Genomic DNA, 23,040 nt, shown 5'->3' with positions numbered 1-23,040 from the left:
CCCGCGGCCGGGGGGTGCGTGGGGCACCTGCACACCTGTCACAGGTGCGCCGCCGAGGGGCGGGGCGGGCGGGGCAGCAGGTTGAGTTGCGCCTCAGTCTCCGCTGGGCGCGTTGTGGGCACCTCCCCAGTCAGCCTTCCTCCGACGCGGTGCCTGTTGGAAGTTGATCCCTGGTATTTGAAGAGCCCCGCTGGGGCAGTAGTTAAGCACCGAACTGCTGGCCAAAAGGTCGGCGGTTCGAAGCCACCCTCGGCTCTGCGGCAGAAAGATACGATCTCTTTCTTCCCTTAAAGAATTGCAGCGTTGGAAAACCTATGGGGAGAGCTCATTCTGTCCTATGGGGTCGCTGTGAGTCGGGATCGCCTCGACGGCCGTGGGTATTGATCTTTTGGGGTGGTGGGGGAGACCGAGAGAGTTAAGATCCTGAACTAGGAGAGCACAGTTAACCCAGAGTGGGTTCTGCATGTGGGGTTGAGGGAGGGGGCAGGGGTAAAGGGGGTGTGTTGTGGGGCCGCGTGGCAGAGCCCCCACAAAGGGCTAGGCGCCTGGCACCCTCTCCCCCTGCCTCCGCCCGCCCCTCTCTCCTCTCTCCTCTCTCGGGCTTCCTTCCAGTCCACAGCCTCTGCATCACGGGCAGCGTCAGCGGCATGTGCAGCCCTTGTATTAAGTGACTCATTTGTTTGTCCCCTCTTCTTTCTCTTTATTCTGTATGTCTCTCACATACATACCTCCCCCCCCCCCCATGGTGACACTGCAGTTTGGTCTCCAACTGGCTTAGGTTTCTTCGTGTTGTACAGCCCTCAGTGTCTGGGGTCGGGAGAGATCAAGGTTCTCAGTTGCCAGGTGGTGCTAACTGACACTGTTTACTGAAATCGTAGGACAGCCACTTCCCTCTAGGTGAGAAACTGGCAACATCTAGAAGGAGGGGGCACAGTGGGGGGGGGGAGCTGAGAAGAGTTCAGGCTTTTCACCCTCTCTCTGCCAGAGGCTATGTGTGTGCTATTGAGGTCAAAGTACAAGAAGATACTGTTACAGAGATTTGCCTGGAAATGGCCTTGGGGTGATCTCAGGAGTAAGAAAGTCAAGTCGCAAAGGGTCTCTAGGTCTTCCGTATATATTCTCTTTTTCACTTCTTATGAAATGCCCTTGTTACACTGATTTCTGGTGCTGGGCTGTCTGGGATCCCACAGCCTGGAAGTGAGCTGTTGTTGCCTTCCAGCTGCAGTGCATCAAGGGAGCTCGGAATAGACCCTGCCCTCTGTCAGCTGCACCAAGGGCTGTCCATGGGGGGGAGAGGCAGAAGCTTACCAGAGTTTCCTGTCTTGGCTCCCCAGATCAGAACCAAGGGACTTCTGGCCTCTGGACTGAGGAAGTGACATTCTGTTTTTCAGAGGAAGTGTTGTTGTTGAGGAGAGAGAGAGAGTGTGTTGAGGAGAGAGAGAGAGAGAGAGAGAACGGGAAAATGGAGAGAGAGGGAGAGAGAGAGTGTGTACGGGAAAATGAAATGAAACTCTTAGATGATTTGCTAGGGAAAATCCAAGGACTCACACTTGGCTTTTGAAAGTGAATGTAGATGTAAAACGGAGTAGATAATGAAATATTCTCCTCAGTGTTAAAGCTCATTTTCAGGGGTGTTCCTATAGCTTCAGCATTACAGTTGATGAAATTTTATTTCAACTTCAGGGTTTGAGTAGTTTGTCAGGAAAGCTGAGTTTTATATTTAGGGTTAACACAAAACCAAATATAACCAATTACTGTGGATTTCTGTTCTGATTCTTGGCGGTCCCGATTTCCATTGTATCTCCAGTGCTGTAAATCTTTACCGGAGACTGCTCATCTTTTCCCCAAGGAATGACTGGTGGATTTAAACCATCAACCTTTGGCTCGCAGCACAGGGTGTTACATAGGGCTCTCTATATTAAGGATTAAGGAGGAGGAATTTTTGCAAATAAATACTTTTAAAAATATGTGACCCCGAAGAGCTCCCAAGATTTTTCAATAAAAGTTATTTTGTAACATCAACTAGAATAATCCAATAAAAATATGATCTGTAATTGTCAAATTAGAACAGAATTGTAAACAGAATAATAAAAAAAGAACAATACAATATTGTCAAGAAGCTTGGAAATTTCTTTTTGAAACGTTTTGCAAACATTTTAACACTGTCATCTATACCTGACTGATGATGGCTGCTTCAGTCTACCCCAGACCCTCTATGACCCATTTCTTAGGTATTTTTGTTGCTAAGCGAGTTTGGTCAGGACCTTTCTCACACATTTGAACTCATTGTCACTGTAAGGATCATATAATGAGCTCAGTCCATTTCTCATCTTCCTTGTAGCTCCAGCCCTTAAGACAACTGACCAAACCAGTTAATAGCTTTTCCTAGGCTCTAGTGTGTTATGTTTCATTGCTAAGACTGGGAAGCCTTTCTTACATGGCGGTTCAGTCAGAGCCAATCTTTGTAAGCCTAAATTCCTCAGAAATAGTCTGCCTTTACATCTATTTTTCTTTGTTTTGAGAATTTCTGCACACATTCTAAGTTAGGAAAGAGGAGCTGGTGGCACAAAGGTTAAAGCACTTGGTTGCTAAACTCCCAAAATTGCAGTACAAATCCACCAGCTGTTCCCCAGAAGAAAGCTCTGGCAGTCTGTTTCTATGAAGATACAGCCTTGAAAACTATATAGGGCAAGTCTGGCCTGTCCGTGGAGACACCTTGTGTCAGAGTCCATTTGACAATAGTTTAGTTTTGGTTTTAGAAGTCAGAACTCTGCTAATTCCTTCTGTTTGTTATCAGCTAAAATTCATTAAATTCAAACTTGGGAATAATCCTTTCTCACCCTCACTGCCAAATGAAGAACAAACAACCCTTAAACAAAAAACCTTAAAAAAAAACCCAAGCTTTCTGTTGCATTGATTCTGAGTCATGGTAAAGCCATGTGTTAAGAGTAGTACTGCTTCATAGAGTTTTCTTGACTAAGATCATTACGGAGCAAATTGCCAGTCCTTTTCCCGTGTGCCAGTGAGTGGATTTGAGCCATCATCCATAGGACTAAATAGCTGCTGCTTACAGTTTACATAATAAGCATGTGGTGTTGTTGGTTGTAGAAACTTCCTTTTAAGAATGTATCAAGTATCTAAGATAAGGGGAAATGTATCAAGCATCCAAAATACCAATTTGGGCAGTACTCTCACTGTTATCCAGCCAGAACCAACTCTTGGCTAACTTTTGCTATAGATTGCACAGGAGGCTATGGCCCATCTATATTCTGTGCGGCTGGTGGGTTCGAACTGCCAGAGACTGAGAGCTGTTGCCTTAGCAGCATAACCCGCGTCAGACTGCATCACTAGAACTCTGTCTAGGAAATAGATTATACCTATTTAAAATGTGTGTAAAAAAATAATACACTTTAAGGATAGTATTAAGGATTGGAGGAAACAATCAAGAAGCTATAATAAGAATTATCAGGAATTAGGGATTTCTTCCCTCAGCTATTTTATCAAAGTATACAAGGTCTATTTTCAGTGTGCCCCAAGAGAAATTTAAGATGACCACGGGGAAGTGGTGCGAATGACCCACTAATCTTCATGATATTGTTGCATTGGCAAGTCAGCAGAAATAACCTGCACGGCGTTTCCACTTTCCTTGATTACTTACAGGACATTAATAAATATGTATCTGTTTAGTTGCTGTCAAGTTGACCTTGACTCCTTTAAACTCCATATGTGTCATAGTTGAACTGTACTTCATAGCGTTTTCAGTGGCCCATTTTTGCAGTGACTGAGAATGGGCTTGAACTTCCAACCTTTCGGTTAGCTGCCCAGTGTCGAATAGCGCCGCCACTCAGCAATTCCATATATACACATACACACAAAGACCCCTCACATCACACACACACACACACACACACACACACACACACACACACACAAAATTGATATAGCATCATTTGAAAGATTGTTTTATGACATCACACTATTAATTTTACTTGATTTAAAGTATTGAGGATGGGAAGATTGGTGGCATTCCTGCCCCCTAGTGGTCAATCTCATGAAAATTGTGTATTGATTCTAATGAACAACTGCATGAAGGAAAGGGTGATTCTTTCTTTTTAAAATTATTTATTAAATATATGTATTCTCTCATATATTAGACATAGTTCTGAGAATAGAAAATAAGTGAACCCTTCAGTATTAGAGGACCATCTTGCTTTCTCATATAAAAGGAGTGGTGTAGTCTGGGGTGTGTCAATCTCTTAGCCAAAATTGAAGGTGTCGACTTGTCTGCACATACTGCCAACAAACTGCAAACGTACCTGTCTCTCCATAGTGCCTTTACTTCTCCCTCTCTAAAGGAGATGAGGTGTTCTCATCTGCCACTGTTCTGGCTGAGTTAATTCTTAGCTCTTTTCTCTGAGTTATATCCTTTTTTGCCCACATCTTTGGCATGTCTGTTATTTTCCCATCTCCAATTCCCAAGGTTTATCTTTTTTAACAAAATTTCTCTTTAATATTCTTACTGTGCTTCGCCCTTTTTTTGGGTCCAAGTTCTTAATAATTGTTTATATTGTCTATATTTATTGTTATTGTTACTGTTACTATTGTATTGTTTATATATTGTTTCTATGTCTCCGTTCCATCCCTCTTCTACTCACTCACTACTCAGTCTGTTTGAATATGAATCTTACTTTATCTTTCACCAAACCTATTTTCTAAAAAAAAATCTTCAAGTTATATCCAAATCACTACATTCAGAAGATAATGTCTCATTTCTCCTTTTTAACCTTTCCATTGCTTGCTCACCATCGATTGCTCACCCTTTCTTGAAACACTTTCCTCTTGTCTTGAATGATATCACACGTGCCGGTTTGGTTTGGTTGGTGTCCACCCCCTCCCCCAATTTGGCCATTGAAATCTTCTTTGCTTGACCCTCCTTTCCTAGTACTAACAAATCTGTCTTGGAGAAAGTGACTTTAGGCATGTTTCCAGCCATTTTAAAAGATATAAGTAGAGGGTCAGAGAAAAAGAGGGATACTCTCAACAAGATGGATTGACAGAGTGACTGTTACTATGGACTTGAGAGCATATGAGAGATCATGGTGCAGGATAGGGCAAGGTTCAGATCAGTTGGTAGTCCACCTAACAGCTACAACAACAGACTGAAGCTCCCTTTTTTCTTAGTCTTTCTCTGAGTGATCTCATCCACTCTCCTGGATTCAATTACCATATGTATGCTGTTTACTATCAAATTACATTTATATCCCAGACTAGTGTCCTGAACACCAGGCATGTGTAACCATTGTTAGCTGGGCAACTCTGTTTGTCTGTCTCACTATCATCAAAACCTCATTATACTCAAAGTGAAATTCACCTTCATTCATCTTTTTTCAACCCCCACATCTCAGTAGTAAATAGTGTCACTAATCATCCACTTGCTCAAGTAAAATTCTTGGGATCATAATTCCTTGTCACTGAACATCCTACCATTTAATCTTTCACCACAACCCTTTAGTGCTATCATCTAAGTGTCTTTTGCTTTATACTTCTAGCTCCACTGTGATTATGCTTAAGACTGATACTCACTTTGATAATCATCCATCGACAAATAGCAAGGAGGTAGAAAAAAAGCTGAAAGGATAAACTATGATGCATACCGTGAAATACCACAAAATGTAGATGAACCTGGAGAACATTACGCTGAGTGAAATCAGTCAATCACAAAAGGACGAGTCCATAACTAAAAGTTAAAAAAAGTTTTTACACATAGGAAGGAAGGACTATTTTGGTAGTTTTGTGGGAGGCGAAAAGGAGGAGGATCACTAACTAGAGAAGTTGTTGTCGGGTGCCTTTGAATTGGCTCTGACTTAGAGCAACCCTTTGAACAACAGATCTGGACCTTACTCTACCCTGTGCCATCTTCTCAATGTCTGATACGCCCAAGCCCACTGTTTCAGGCACTGTGTCAGTCCATCTTGTTGAGGTCTTTCTATCTTTCTCTGACCCTGTACCTTTGTGCTCATGAGATCTTTTTCCAAGGACCAGCCCCTCCTGACAATATGCCCAAAGTATGTGAGACCAAGTTTCACCATCCTTTCCTCTATGGAGCACCTGGTTACACTTCTGCCAAAACAGACTTGTTTGTTCTTTTGGCAGTCAATGAGATAGCCATTACTCTTCAACAACACTACACTCAAAGACATCAATTCTTATTCTATCATCCCTATTCATTGTACAATTTTCAGGTAGGAAGCTATCAAAAATACTGTGGTTTGCATTAGGTACACCTTAGTCTTTTAAACTGACATCTCTGTTCTTTAGGACTTTAGAGGGGTCCTTGACAGAAGGCTTTTCCAGCACAAGACATATTTTGTTTTCTTGACTGCTGTTGCCAGGGATGTTGATTGTGGATCTAAGTAAAATTAAATTGTTGGCAACTTTAATCTTTTCTTAATATATCATGATATTACCTATTTAAGGAAAAGGAAAACACAGAAAGTGCTTAAGCGTTACAGACAACAGAGGTAGAAACTGTTATAAACACAGTCCTGCATTGTTGGTAATAACAGATTTCATTTGCCAATGAATACACAAATTGATGGGTAAGATCAGTAGGTAACATAAAGAAATAAGACTGTATCCACAACCACGTGTAGATTTGGCAGATGCTGTTAGGACATAAGGGAGTATTGGTGATGTGGCGTTAAGAAGCTGCACTGCAAAAAAAAAAAAGAAGCTGCACTGCAGTCCTGAATGCACGAGGCTCAAATCCACCAGCTACTATGCAGGAGGATGGACAGTCTCTCCCTGTGCGATTTATTGTCTCTGAAAACCCACTGGAGGGTCAGCTGTGTGTTAGTTCTGACTTGATGGCACACAAAAACAATTGGGACATATAGTAGTTTCATGTATGTACTAGAATGAAGAGGCAAATAAAGAGTCTTGTTGCTGTTATCAGGTAGCAACAAGCTGACAATGACCCTTGAACAACACATGAAATCTTGGCCTATCCTGCTGTGTCCTTACTGTCTCTACCGTGCTCTGGGCCATTGTTGCAGTCTACAGGCTCGTCTCTTTCATTCAAGGTCTTCCTCTCTTTTGCTCATTCTCTACTTTTCTCCACTTGATGTCTTTTTCTTTTTTTGTTTTTATTACTTTTAATGAAAGGTTACAGACACTTTGGATTTCCATTCATTCTTTGTTGTACACTTTTCTTTTTTGTATGTTTGTTTTTTGTTGTGTACCATTGAGTCAAATCCAACTGGCACAGGAGGAGATTGCCCCTCCTTCTCCAGCAGAGCATCTGATGGATTCAAAGATATTTTTGTTACTTAATGTTGAGGTGTAACTCATGTTGAAGACTGCATGTTGTTTTTGATCTTCCGCAGAACATGCTCACGTCTTCTTCAGTTTCTTAAGCAGAGTTGTGCCTTCTGCATAATGTAGGTTGTTGATGAGGCTTGCTACAATCCTGATGTCTCATTCTTCCTCCTGTCATCTGATAGAGGATGGTGGAGTCCCTGAGACTATGGTCCTGGGTCACCGTTCAGACTTGAAACTAAAATCAACCCGGTGACTCCCCTTTCAGATAAACAACAGGCAAGCCTAGAAGGTGTTCATTAATACCAGGGAGAAATGCACTCCTTACAATAGTCACTGCACAAGACCAGAGGAGTAACATTTACCAGGGATAAAGCACAGAATGCGAGAAAGGATAGGAAAGAAGGATGAATGGAAATGAGAAATGCTGGGGGGAAGTAGAAGAGTTCTGATCCATTGTGGAAACAGCTGTCAGTGTCATGTAACAAAATGTGTATGAGTGATTGGATGAAAAATCAGTGGGCTTTGTGAATTTTATTAAAATCATGATGACAAGTTATAAACTCTGCATACTTACCTGCCAGGTATAATTCTTAGTCATCTTTTTATTGAATCCTTTTACCCCTTACAAGAGAGGAAGTGCTTTTCCAAAGTCACCTAGCTTTGTCCTAAAGCCTGAGCTTTTTAAAAATATAAAATGTTTTCTTTTGAGATAATTGTAGATACCCATCCAATTATAGGAAGTAACTTAGGGAGTTCCCATGTGTCCTTTACCCAGTCTCCACAAATGGTACCATATCACACACAGAAGAATGACAGGGATAATACAAAACATTTGCATCACCACAACCATCTTTAGCCCCTGACAACCACATAGCAGTTCTCCATTTTTTACACTTTTTGGCATTTTAAGCATATTATACAAGTAATCATACAATATGTTACCTTTTGAGACTGGCCGTTTTAACTTGGCATAATTCTCTGCTGATTCCTATGAGTTTGTGTGCATATCAGTGGATGATTCTTTTTTATTGATGCATAGGATTCTATGATGTGGATGTGCTACAGTTTAACTGTTTGCCTGTAGGTTTTTATTTGCATTTTCCTAAAGGCTAACATGGCAATGGATTTGGAGTTTTTGGTTTAGTCATTATAAAGATCTTTTCTTGAGTATTTTCTATCTAGGTATCCCTTTCAGGAAATGTTTCTCCAGATCTTTTGCTTATTTTCTGTGTGGGCTCTTTGTTTACTGTTGAGTTTTGAGATTCCTTTTTATTTCTTTTGTTCTAGTCCTTTGTCAAATAAGTGGCTTGTGAATATTTTCTTGTAATCTGCAGCTTATCTTTTCATCTATTTAATAGGATCTTTCACGGAGCAAACATTTTTAATTTGGATGCAGTATGGTTTGTCACATCATTCCTTTTATGTTTTGGGTTTCTTGTGTCAAGTCTAAAAAAGTCTTTGCTTAGTCCTAGGTCTGAAGTGCTTTCTTAAGTGCTTTTAAAATAGTTTCATATAGAGACTGCGGATTTTTAAAGGCTTTCTGCAAATATTCCCCTTCCCTTCAAATTTTCACGGAAGTTCATGATCCCATGATTCATTTTGAGTTAATTTTATGTATGATGTGAGATTTTAATTATGATTTTCACCCCTCACTCCCATCCTTGCCCTATGGATGCCCAGCTGTTCCATCAGTTGAAAAGACCATCATTTCTCCATTGAATTATTTTTGAACCTTTGTAAAAAATCAGTTGTATTTTTTTATGTGGATCTTTCTCTAGATTCTTTTCTTTGTTCTATCCCTCTACCAAGAAGCACCTGGTTGTTAGGGGTTGTGCTGCTAACCAAAAGGTCAGTGATTCTAAATCCACTAGTGGCTGCATGGGAAAAAGTCTCCTCCGGTTAAGAATTAAAGCCTCAGAAACCCAGTGGAGAGTCACTAAGAGTTGAAATTGACTTGATGACAGTCCACCAATACGCTCCTCAGGTCTTGATAACTGTAGCTATGTTGTCAGTCTCGAAGCCAGGTAGATTTCTCTCACTTTACTCCTTTTATAAAAATATTTTAAAGATTTTACTTCCTTTGGCTTCCCATATCAATTTTAGAATGGTCTGGTTTATAGGATCAAAAACTGTTGCTTGGATTTTGACAGGAATTACATTATACAGTATATCAGCTTTGGAATAAGTGACATCTTTACAAAGTTGAGTTTTCTAATCCACAAGCACAGAATGGTTCTCCATTTGCTTAGGCATTCTTTGATTTCCGTTTTCATCAGCCTTATTCTTTTCCGCATATAAATCCTGTCCTAGATTTATATTGAAGAATTTATACCTAAAATAATTTTTAACACTTCTAAAAGGTATTATCTCTTTAATTGTGGAGTTCACATGTTTATACTAGTATAAATGAATGCAACTGACTTTTATATGCATAGTTTATAAATTACCATTTTTTCTAAGTGAGCTTTGATGGCCTAGTGGTTAAGGAGTTGCACTGCCAACACAAAGGCAGGTGGTTTGAATCCACCAACTGCTCCAAGGGAGAGAACTATGTGACACATGTGATTAAAAGCCTTTGAAAACAAGTTAAAGGGTCAACTCTGAGCCCATTCTGATTCAATGGCAGTGAGTTTTAAGCTTTCTAAATTCACTGGTTCTAGGGAAATATTGGGAGACTCTGGCATTTTTCTACAATCATATTATGGTTTCAGAGAAACAGTTTCAATTTTTCCTTTCCACTCTATGTCTTTCCTTTATTTTTCTTGCTTTATTGTACTTACTGGCCAGAACTTGCAGTACTGTTTTGGAACTCTGGTTTCTTGGTCTTCACCACTGTACATTCTTAATTAGACCCAGAGTGAGTTGCAACCTCAATACCAAGAGACTGCAAAATGCAGGTGAAAATATTGACAATGGAAGACACTTAAGAGATTGTGTAACTAATGACTGTCATTTTTCTTAAAAAGATGGTGTTGCTTACTTCATTCCAGACAAAATATGACTTTAAGAAAAATGAATTCATGATAAAATCACCTGGGTTTCTTGATGTCTACCATAGTATGAAAATATTTTTCTTACCTCTTTTGTAAAGTATAGCTTTATATATGCACTTTGAAATAAATGTGCCTGTTTTGAAATAATCACCACCCGACCCCCATTTCTTATTCAGCCTTTCTGTGAGGTGCTATGGACAGTAAGCAGATCATTAAAGGATGAAGAAGACCAAGCTGGACTTGTGGGTACCCCTCAACTCCAAATATTTTCTCAGAATGGGCTTCTCTATAATGAATAACGTAATTCGTGGAGCTGAGGTACCAAGCACCATAATAGCACTTTCACTTACTTTTTTAAATTTAAAAAATAATGCAGGGAAGTGAAATTTAGATAGGGGATTTGCCATTTAGTATGAGGCCTTGGACAAACTTCACAAGTTCTGTGGATCTCAGTTTTCTGTAACCTGGAGATTAGCTCTACAACTAACATACATAGTATTAATAATTGTGTTTACTTTTTTCTTTTTTTTTTTTTACTTTTCAAGGAGAAAAGTTAACTGGGAGGAAGAGGTGGGCAGGGAGGAAAGTATAGCAATGAATGAATGGAAATCCAAAGTCTCTGTAAACTTTCATTAAAATTTAAAAAAATCTGGAGGGGGGGGGGAAAGAAATTATAGAGGTGACATCACAAAAGAACCAGATGAAATTTAAAAAATTGTGTTTACAGAAGTACTTATTAATAGCAAACATTAAAAATACTAGCTGCTATTTTTCAGCTCAACTCAACGCATTGCTTTTGAGTCAGAACTGACTCATAGTTGGCCCTACAGTGGGTTTTCAGAGACTAGAAATCACATGGAAAGAGATTGCCCACTTTTCTCCCTCATAAAGTTTCTGATAGATTTGAACCACATGCCTTTGAGTTTGCAGCACAGCTCTTTACCCACTATGCCACCAGAGTTCCCTAGCTGTTATTATTAGATATTTTTATTCTCATTTTTTGAAGAAGGGGGGAAGGATATAGAAGTTAAGGAAGAAGCTTGAAATGTCATACATGTCCTCAGTAGCAGAACTACACACCAGTTTCCATTTAAATCCTCCTGCATGTCAGTGAATCCTGGTGGCATCATGGGTAATTTATCAGGCTGCTAACAAAAGGCTTTGGAATCTGCCAGCTGCCTGAAGGGGAAGGATGGTCAGTCTGCTCCCAGACATAGAGGACCACTGAATTGGAAACTGAGTTGGAATTGACTTGATGGCAGTAGATTGATTACTTTAACAAAGCTAAATCTAATCTATTTTTTTTTCACTGTAGTCCATTCACAAAAAGATAGCCATTTGATTAAATGAGAGGAAATGTCTTTGAACTAAAGTAGTGATGTCATAAAAAAAAAAAACACCCAAACAAACTTATTGCCCTTAATTAGATTCTGATTCATCCAGATCCTGAACAACAGGGTAAAGCTGCGCTATAGGGTTTCTGGAGCTGTAAATCTTTACAGAAGCAGACTGCTACCTCTTTCTACCCCAGAGTGACTGTTGGATTCAAACTACTGACCTTTTGGTTCACAGCCAAGCATTGAACTACTATGCCATAGTAGTTAACCATGCTTCTTGTTAGCAGCTGTTGAATGACTCGTAGCTATTCTGAACAGCCATTCTGAAGCCTCCTGACCTATCCAGTGCCATCCTCATCACCTGTGAGACACTGCAGCCCACTGCTGAAGTCACAGTGTCAATCTGTCTCATTGAGTTCTTCCTCTCCTTCACTAACCTTTCATCTTTCCAAGCCTGATGTGCCTTTCCAAGGAATAGCCTCACCTAGCTAAAACCCCTAAACATTTATTAATTTCACTGATCCTTTTTTAGCTACCAGCATGGCTACCTTTTTTTTTTTAAAGGCTAAACTCATTTGCTGTTGTTGTGTGTTATGTTCCATCAAGTTGGAACTGACTCATAGCTGACTCTCCAGCAGGTTTTCAGAGGCTGTAAATTGCATGGGAGGAAATTGCCCATGTTTCTCAGGTGGATCAGCTGGTGAATCCAAACCATGAGTCTTTGTGCTGGCAGTGCAACTCTTAACCTCTAAGCCACGAAAGCTCCCTCTAAACTCAGTAGATAGGTTTATAAAATTGTATATTCTTAACCAGATTATTCCCCAAATGAAAAAATAATAAATTTTCAAAGTCCGCTTATGGTTAGAATATGTAAATGATAGTGTCTCCTGGGGCCTTGGGGAAGGGAGAGACAGTTAACAAAAAGTTATTGTTAATGAGTTTCTCTTTGGGGTGATAAAATATTCTACAATTATAATATTAGTTGAAGAACTCTTTGAATGTGCTATATTGTACACTTTAAATTGGTGAATTACATGGTATGTATTAAAACTATTATTGAAAGAGTGGGAAGAAAAGATGTAAATTATAGTAATATATAAATGAAAATTGGCTGTAACCTCAATAACCTTGACTTTTCCTTTAAACTTATGGTCTCTTAACCTTTACTATGACTATGACAAATAAAATTTTTCAGTAATTTACCAAAACGTTATTCTGTACCAGGCATCCAATATATTGGATAAGTGGCTCTGCTTAGTTGACAGCCAAGAGAAAGAAAGCTTTGCAGACAGAGGGACCTCCAACAGTGGAGGCAGGGGACAGTGAAAGTTGTTTGGTGTTACGTTGTAGAAGCAGTGGGGTGAAGCAGCAGCTGATGGAGCTTATGGTAGTGAAGCAGTAGGGTGATGGAGCCTACGGTAGTGAAGCAGTAGGGTGATGGAGCCTACGGTAGTGAAGCAGTAGGGTGATGGAGCCTACTCTGTAATCACATAGTATAGTGAAGTAGCGGGGTGATGGAGCCTGCCCTGTAGTCATGTAGTGTGATGAAGCAGCAGGTGATGGAGCTAATGCCCTTAGCCTGGAAAGGTAGGCAGGAGAGTACTCCTGGGCTGCCAAGAATAAGAGAAGAGATGTCTTGAAAAGTTAAAAGTGGCATCAAGATTTGTTTCTGAACCATCCTAGCAAGTCCATCAGAGGACTGTTTGAGTATTTCAATACATGTTGTTGACTGGTGCTAGATACCTAGGTGGAAATTCCTTCTATCAGCTTCCTGTGCTTTGGCTCTAATCTGAGGGCTAATTCTTTTATCGTGTCCACTACGTCAGAGAGTGCTCTAACTCAGGGCCACTCTCCTGAGCTGCTTGTCACTAGCATTGGATCCAAGCCACTCATTTGGTGAGGGTTAGGAATTGGTTCTGCTAGTACTCCTAATCCAGGAGCAAATACAGGAAGACATTTCCACAGCCATGTGTGATAATGGGAGACTCTCTCGGGGATGTTTTAAGACCAGAGGAAGTGAAGTTGTACCCAGCAGGAAAGGGTTTGCTTAATGAAACAGCTGTGATGTTGCTTGCCTAGCTAACTGTGTGGATCATGACAAGTTGTGGTTCACATGGAAAAGAATGAGAATCCCAGAGCACTTGATTGTGCTCATGAGGAACTTATACCTGGACCAGGAAGCTGTTGTGCTAACGGAGCAGGGGAGCAGTGCATGGTTTGGAATTGGGAAGGGAATGCATCAGGGGTGTATTCTGTCTCCATTCCTGTTCAATTTTATATGCTGAGCAAATTATGCAAGAAGCTGGACTCTATAAAGAGGAGTGTGGCATCAGGATTAGAGGGAAACTCATCAACATCCTGCGTTGTACACATAACACAACTTTGCTTGCTGAAAGTGAGGAGGATTTGAAGCTCTTCTAGATCAAGGAGTGTAGCCTTCAGTAAGGATTTCAAGAAAACAAACATGCTTACCACTAGGCCATGTCATGATGGATGGAGAGACGATTGAAACTGTCAATAGCTTCATCTTGCTTGGATCCACCATCACCACCACCTTTAGTACAAACAGCCAGGAAATAAGGAGACACATTGCAATGGGAAAATATGCAGTTAGGGACCTTTCCAAATTTATTGAGGAGTAATGATGTCAGTTAGAGGACTAATGTGCTTCTGATTTAGGCCATGGTCTTTCCGATTACTAGCTGTTCATCTAAGACCTGGACAGTGAATAAGGATTTCAGAAAAAGAGTTGACACCTTTGAGCTGTGGTGTTGAAGAAGAGTACTGAACATCCCATGAGTGGCCAAGAGAACAAATAGATATGTCTTGGAGAGGGTGCAGCTCTTTGGAGGCAAGAATGATGAGGCTTCACCTCACATACTTTGGGCATATTGCTAGGAGGTGCTATTCCTTGGAGAGGGAGATAATGTTGGGAAGGAGGGAGGGTTGGCAAAGGAGAGGAAGACCCTCAACCAGGTGGTTTGATAGGGTGACTGCTGCAATGGGCTCTTTTGTGTCAGGAAGTGTAAGGATGGCGCAGGACAGGACTGGTTTCAGATCTTTTGTTCTTGGGTTGCTATGAGTTGTGCTCAATTCGGTGGAAGCTAACAACAACAACAATAACAAACAACATATCCAAAGTATGAAAGACACAGCTTTGCCCTCCTTACCTCTAAGGAGCACTGGCATATCTGTTCTTTATGGGTATTAAGAGGTGTTTATTTTCACTGAGTTGCTCAAATATGTATTTTTGACACTGTATTCAACTTCCAAATGTATGGATCCCACCTCCACATACCATCATTCTAAATATTCATTTACTTTTATACTGCATTTCAACTTTTTAAATAATTCTTAATTATTAAAAATTGAGATCTATGCAAAAATAGAAAAATTATATAATAGGCTCCTGTTGATGCAGTTTGAAATAGTATCATGATTTTATTACATTTGCTTAATTATTTTCATGTTTCCTTGCTGAACTATTTTAAAAGAGATTCTAGTCATCCATATACTCTTAGATGTATCTTTTGAAAGTACCACAACTTGTAAATTATAGAAGTTTATTTTCTCATAGTTTAGGAAGACAGATCTAAATTCAGAACCTCAGGGCTATAGGAAGCTCCTTCATGTCTCTTTCAGTTCTAGTAGTGTCTGGCAAACATTCCTGGGTTTGAAATACATCTGCCTCTGTAATTACATAGCACATGAGATAACTTCACCCACCCTGTGTCTCACAATAGCTATTTTCCCTTTCCGTAATACACAACTCACAAGAGTTTAGGGGTTTTACCTATTCTACTCTCAATAAACTGCTGCCCTGGACATGCTTACCAAGTTATGCCAAGAAATATGGAGGACAACTACCTGGCCAACTGACTGAAAGATATTCATATTCTCATTCCAAAAAAAAAGGTGACCCAACAGAGTGTGGAAATTATCAAACAATATCACTAATATCACATGCAAGCAATATCCTACTGAATATTATCCAAAAATAACTGGAATAGTACATCGACAGGGAACTACCAAAAATACATATGCTGGGTTTAGAAGAGGTCATGGCACTAGAGACATTATTGCCAACATCAAAGAGTACTGGAAGAATGTCAGTCTGTGTTTCATTGACTATGCAGAAGCATTTGACTGTGTGGATCACAACAAATTGTTCTAACGTGGAGGAAAATGGAAATCCCAGAACACTTGATTGTGCTCATGCAAAACCTATACTCAGACCAGGAAACAGTCGTTAGAACAGAGCAAGGAAACACTGCATGATTCAAAATCAGGAAAGCAGTACATCAGGGATGAGTCCTGTCTGCATACTTTTTCAATCTATATGCAGAACAGATCATTTGGGAGGCTGGGCTTTATGAGGAGTGTGGCATCAGGATTGGAGGAAGACTTATCAACAACCTGTGTAATGCAGATGACACAACCCTGCTTACTGAAACCGAGGAGGACCTGAAGTGCTTGCTGCAGAAAGTAAAGGACTGTAGTCTTCAATATGGATTGAAGCTCAACATCAAGAAAACAAAGTTTCTCACCATTGGGCCAATTGGCAGCACCATGATAGATGGAGAAGAGATTGAAGTTGTTAACAATTACAGCTTGTGTTACAATTAACACTCATGGCACTAGCAGTCAGGAAATAAAGACAAATTTCACTGGGAAAATCTGCTATCAGGGACCTCAATGATGTCATCTTAGAGACTGAAGTATACTTAGTCCAGGCCATGGTCTTCACAATCACTAACTATACATCAGATAGCAGGACAATGACTAAGATTGATAAAAGAAGAATTGTTGTTGAAGTGCTGGAGAAAAGTCTTGAACATACCATGGACTGCCAAGAAAACAAATAGATCTGTCTTGGAGAGCATGAAACCAAATTTCTCTTTGGGAGGCTAGGATTTTGAAGCTCTGTCTCACATACTTAGGCACATGGCCAGGAAGGATAGTCTTTGGAGAAGAACATCATGCTTGGAATGTTGGAGGGACAGCACAGGAGAGGAAGACCCCAGATGAGATGGATTGATACAGTAACTGGGGTAATAGAGTAGGTGTGTCAGAGTCAGTGAGACTGGCATAGGGTAGGGCAGGCTTCAGAGCTGTTGTCCATAGAGTAGCTGTGAATTGGCGACAACTCAGTGGCACATAACACAACAACTCTGAAATGACGTCATAATAAAAGAAAACCCGTATTTCCAAACAAGGTTGTATTTACAGTTACAGGGATTATGATTTCTATGCTTTGAGAAAACAATTCAGTCTCTGTAACACTAAGTCTACCTTCAAAGAATGTGCCTGTTGAAACTTTGCTGGCTTGCAAAAGCAAAGGAAAATATTAAGTGTTATATATAAAAGCATATATATAGTATAAAGACTCACTTATGAGAGTTATAAAAATTAGTCATATTCCTTTGATCTTTTCCTATCATTTTCTAGAGGGAAAACTAGTATAATTAGATGTATACATAAATATATACATAAATAACTATATACATGCCTTTTTTGGCTCCTGCCAGAGGCTACAGATCATTACAGTGTCTAGTGGAGCACTTTCTGAAGATACCATCATTAACAGATAGTAGGAGTCTAAGGTGCATATAGTCCTCCCCATCACAGGTCACCATCATACTAGGAAAACATCTTGAATTGTAATATCAGCCAGTATATGCTAAATATCACACAAATTATAAAGACCAGTGCTGTATGAACCCAAGAGAGATTAGTGTGGTTAGAGAATTCAGTATCACGGGACCTGTATTTGGATTTTACATGCTGCCATTTCACTTTTCTGAGTTCAGTACTTCATACAGCCTTAGAACTCAGTACACGTGTCACTCTGGCAGCCCTTCCTGCCCATCTTCCCCATTAGAACAACGCACGGAACTCCCCTTTCATCCTCCTGTACTATTTCTACGCCTCAGCACCATACCGTTCCCTTCTCCTATTCTTGTCCTGGACTGGGAGCTGCTCTGTAGGACCATATTCTTTGTTCATCCTTTAACCTAGTACCTACTACAGCACAGTATGTTACTGATTAACTAATTCCGTAAAAAGGGACATCTGTCCCTTTGTGACTGAGATACCTCACTCAGCATAATGTCCTCCAGGTTCACCCATTTTGAATAATATTGCATATGGTGCCACTGTTGTAGAATGAGGCTGGCATTGGGGTGGGGGTAAGACTGAGAAAAACTGGATGAAATATGTTTATGGCATTGAACTCTATAGGGGAGAGAATAGTCTAAAAGTATTATATTTTAGGGCATTATTTTTATCATAGGAGTATGCAATGAGGGTTGCAGAGTGGATTATGTTTGGGGGTAGGGGGTGGGGTTTGGGGAGGGGTGGGGGGGGATTGTGTACCAATGAGGGAGTTTTTCTTTTGCTTTTCAAGGAGAGGAGCAAATGGGGGGGAGTGGGGAGAGGTTTGTGCGGGGAGAAGGGTGCAACAATGAATGAATGGAATCCCAAAATCTCTGTAGATGTTCATTGAAATGAAAAATAAACAACCTAAATTTAAAAAAAAAAAAGGGACATCTATAAAACTTAGGTGAGACAATGTTTCAAAGTATTTGTATGCTTTTACATTTAAAAGAAATACTACTTTAAGATTGCCTACGTTTCCTTGGAGATGAAAGACTTTGACCTGGAACTGATTTTTAGTAACAGATTTTAGCATAATTTATAGGAGGGATTATTTAAAAGTGCATATTTTAAAAAGACTAAAATTTTACTTTTTTAAATTCATGGGACCATTTTAATTAAAAGGTGTTAATTTAATGATTACCACACACTTGATATAAAATGGAAGCATTCTGGAGACCAACTTACTGGATGGAATGCTTCAAGAATTTCAGATTAAGTTTTCTGATCTTTTTCAGGGAAATCTTCCAGATGTGATTTTATATATACAGACATGTCATGGTGACTCACAGCATACAGATAGTCTTGGCGTTTCAAAATATAATATCCACAATGGAATACTATGCTGCATTAAAAAACAAGGAACTCATGCAATATTATTCAAAATGGTTGACTCTGGAGAACATTATGCTGAGTGAAATATCCCAGTCACAAAAGGACAAATATTACATGATGCCACTGTTGTAAAATGGGACTGTCCTTGGGGTTGGGGAGAGAATGAGTAAGATGGGTTCAATAATGTATACTGCACTGAAACAGAGGAGGGAGAGAACCGTCTAAAAGAGAGATGTAACTGGGTATTTCTGTCATCACAGGAGACTAGAGTGAGGGCTGCATGGTGGAGGGGACCTGGGGGAGTATATGTAAAACAATGAAAGAATCTTTTCTTTTACTTTTCCATAAAAAAAAAAAAATATAATATCCAACAAAAACAAAGGAAGTAACGAAACAGGTGATACAAAGCCGTGGACACTACTGGCCTCCGCCAGAGCACATTGTAAGGGCACTCAGCCATTCCCACTTGAGACCCGGCCTCAGATCACCACCAACAAGAAAAATCACATCAGCATCCCGGCCTAACCTAAAATTTCACTTTTATAATAAGTTAATTATGAATACAAAGCATCATAAAAACCAAATAGCAATATTAGTAAACAGCAATAATCCTAAAACATTAACATTGTTAACATTTTAATCTATCTTAGTTTCTTTTTCTCTGTTTATATGTGCTTTTGTATATTTTCTACAATGAGAGTGCACCCACCATTTTATGTACTTTACATTGATAAATTGGAAATACTTCTGTGTCACAAAATAGTCTTCTAAGACACAGGTTGTTTCTTTTTTAAATACTTGTGTTTTGAGTAAAAGTTGACACAGTAAATTGTTTCATTTCAGAATTTCCATACAAGTTGTTCACTGCCATTAACTTGACTCAAACTCTGCCTTCTACTTGGAACCAGCCCAGGGCTGAGCCTCCATTGCATTTCTTAGGCTGTAAATGGCATAGGAAGAGATTGCCCACCTTTCTACTGAGGAGATGCTGGTGGATTTGAATTCCCAGAAAGGCACAGCCTTTGAGTTAGCAGCCCAGCTCTACATACTATGTCCCCAGAGCTCCCTAGTTACCTATTTTTACACAGGTAATGCATGCATTGTATGCTTATACGTGCTGTATAATTCCCTGAATATTATTTTCATAAGTGTTTTTCTTACAATACCAGTGTTTTTTCTTACAAGTAGCTCACTTCAGTTTCCTTCCCCACCCCCTCCAGTGGGTTTCACCTTAGTGCTTGTTGATGCAGAGTTTTGCCTCCCAGCAACAGTTCCTTAACAGGACTCCCTTTTTTTGCAAACCACTTTCTCCTATGTGGGAAGAAATAACTTTCTACCCCAGAAAGTCTTTGCCAGGGCAATTGTAGTCAGCCCAACAGAGAGAGATTCAGGTGCAAAGAGGTTGTTTGTTCTTTGCTCAGACAAGACTGGTGTGCACCCATACCATCCTGCCACCTGGCTTTGGGTGGCACTGACACCATGGGATCTAGGTACGTGCAGGGACAATAGCTCCTGCTCACTGCAGCACAGTCTTCTGCCTGACCTTTTGCCCATCTGCAGCGTGATGTACAATTTGGGGCAGAACTGCTACAAAAAAGCCCCTTGCCCTCAGCTATGGCCATGAACTGTCCCAGAGAAAAAAAAAACCAGTTCCATTTGTTTATTTCCAGTTACCAGATACCATAAAACTCTGAGAAGTTACCCACTAGAGAGAGTTTGGTGACCTAGTGGGTAAGGAACTGCACTGCCAACACAAAGACAGATGGTTTGAGTTCTACCAGCTGCTCTGTGGGGTAAAAGATGGGCATTCTTCTGTCTTGCAATTTGCAGCCTCTGAAAACCAGCTAGAGGGTCAGTTATGAGTCAGTTCCCACTTGATGGCAATGAGTTGTTATAAAACTCAATCCAAGAGACGATACCCTACACAGGTAAGCTTTTGGAGTGATGATTGAGGGGTACATGAGGCAGAAATTTACTTCTGAATATCCCAGAAGATATGTGACATCCACAGACACGCTATGCCTGGGAATTCTTACATTATTTCATAATGTCCACATGTGTGTATGTGTGTTCTTTACACATTTGATCTTATTACCTCATATTTGAGAAAATAAAGTACATTTCCCACAATGTGTAAGTATTCCCTTCAATGAAGTTCTGTTTCTAATTCTCTAGCTTCCATGCCCCCTTACATTCTCATCTATCCTTTAGAGTAAATGTTGACGTTTTGGTGTCACATAGGTGATTTTTAAGTCGAGCATTGTAATTGTGGATCATTTAATTTTTGTGTGTGCCTCTCTGCCATTTCATTAAAAGGTAACCTCAAGGAAAATTTTGACTCAAGGTTTAAAGTCCTGGCAAGCTCTGGTGGCCTAGTGCAAGAAGCTGCACTGCAATCCCAGAGGTCAGTGGTTCGAAACCACGAGATGCTTTCCTGGAGAAGGAGGGACAGTTTCCTTCAGATCCAGTTTGACAGTACACACACACACACACACACCACACACACACACACACACACCACACACACTTATACACCCACACACCCCAAAACAAAACAAAAATCAAAGTTTAAAGTCTTTAGATCACAACTGGTCTAGTAAGTTTGGCTTTTTCAAGAATTTGAGGTGTTTTGCTGTTGTGGTTTTTTTTTTGTTGTTGTTGTTGTTTAATTTTTCTCCCTTCTATATAGGTCCATCTGTTTTAATTTGATCAGAATGGCTGGTAGTATTTATTAGCTGGGTACCATGTAAGCCCACTGTCAAATTTTGGTCTCAATTTACATAACATGGTGTCTCACATCTTTTGGATGTTAGCCTTGCAAACTAGTTTCTTCTTTGATACTTTGGTTTCCTTTTTGCTCTTGACTACTGTAGACCTCCATATGGATTGAAGGTTTCTCCAAGGTTTGTCCTGGAGAAAGTAAAACCAGGAGGCTCCTTGGAGGCAAGAATTTTGAAGCTCCATCTCACATATTTTGGGCACATGTCAAGGAGGGACCAGTCCTTGGAGAGGGACCTCATGCTTGGAAGGGTGGAGGGACATCACAGGAGAGGAAGACCCGAGGTGAGATGGATTGACACAGTAGCTGGGGTAATAGGGGTAGGTTTGTCGGAGACACTGAGACTGGATCAGGATAGGGCAGGCTTCAGAGCTATTGTACAGAGGGTCACTATGAGTCATAGGCAACTTGATGATACATAACAACAACAGTAGCAACAACAGTAGACTAGTAGGGAGCTCTGGTGGCTTTGTGGTAAGGAACTACACTGCCAACCCAAAGGCACATAGTTCGAATCTACCAGCTGCTCCACAGGGGAGAGAAGGCAGTCTCTTCCTGTGTAACTTTCTGCCTCTGAAAAACCACTGCAGAGTCAGCTGTGGGTCAATTCTGAGTCAACAGTGCACAACAGCAACAACAAGAGAGGCCAGTAGTTGAATCTTAGATGACTGTTCACAAGTTTAAGACTCCGTTATTTCTAACAGCTATTTAGGCATGATGGTGTAGAAGAGCTCCCCAAGCATGTGCAATTTAGGATATTAAATCACCACATTCACAGATTCTCAGTGTTGAATTAAATGATTCTTACTATGTTACCAAAATATAAATAAACAAAACAGTAACATTATATTACCAAAATGTATACTAAAAAACTATAAGGTATTAACTTCTTATAATTATACCGCCTCTACAGTTGTAAAATTAAATGTAAAACTTCATAAATACTACCATTCACATTAACACAATTGATTTTTGTTGAGATTAAATTGCTGCTTAAAAGGAGACTATGACACTTATTTCTGCAGAGCCTATCTTTTCTGTGCCTGTTCCTTTTTTCTCTGTTACCTTTCTATACTTGAACTACGGTGAAATTTGCTTGCATAGCCAAGCAGGAAGTCATTTGGCTTTTAATTGGTGTGACTACATCATATATTGCTACCGATGTTCTTACTCACTAGTCATTAGTATATGAAAATTAAAGAACTCCGTACCTACCAGTAATAAGTTCAAGTGCAAATGTGGTGATTAAGGAGCAGTACTCACTTGTACGATGGTTATTTAGACATCCAGTCTATGCTTATGCACTTTAATAGCATTCTTGAGGTAAAAACTCAAGATTGGAAAGAATATTTATAATGGATTTGAAAATCCCTGTAGATATGCTTTATACCTGTTTTGAAAAATCCTGGTGTAACAGAAAAAAAACAGAGCTCTGATATTAGCCCTCGGATGCAGTGCAAACTAGACCTCCTACATGCTTTGTGGGCTTGGGCAAGTTACTTCATTTTTCTGGGAGGAGATAGAAGATTTTTACCAACTCTTACAATCGGAGATTGATCGAACATGCAACCAAGATGCATTGATAATAATGGGTGACTGGAATGCAAAAGTCGGGAACAAA

At 40.0% G+C, this 23,040-nt stretch overlaps 1 pseudogene; it reads left to right on the top strand.

Annotated features, from left to right (window-relative positions):
- The window catches only part of LOC102860857, a 162,370-nt pseudogene that overhangs the window by 3,278 nt on the left and 136,052 nt on the right, over positions 1–23,040 (top strand).

Source organism: Elephantulus edwardii, unplaced genomic scaffold, assembly GCF_000299155.1.
Source record: "Elephantulus edwardii isolate Elephantulus edwardi_28Jun2011 unplaced genomic scaffold, EleEdw1.0 scaffold00025, whole genome shotgun sequence".
Taxonomy (NCBI): Eukaryota; Metazoa; Chordata; class Mammalia; order Macroscelidea; family Macroscelididae; genus Elephantulus; species Elephantulus edwardii.
Note: the sequence above shows the minus strand (reverse complement) of the source record. Positions and strands in the feature narration are given on the sequence as shown.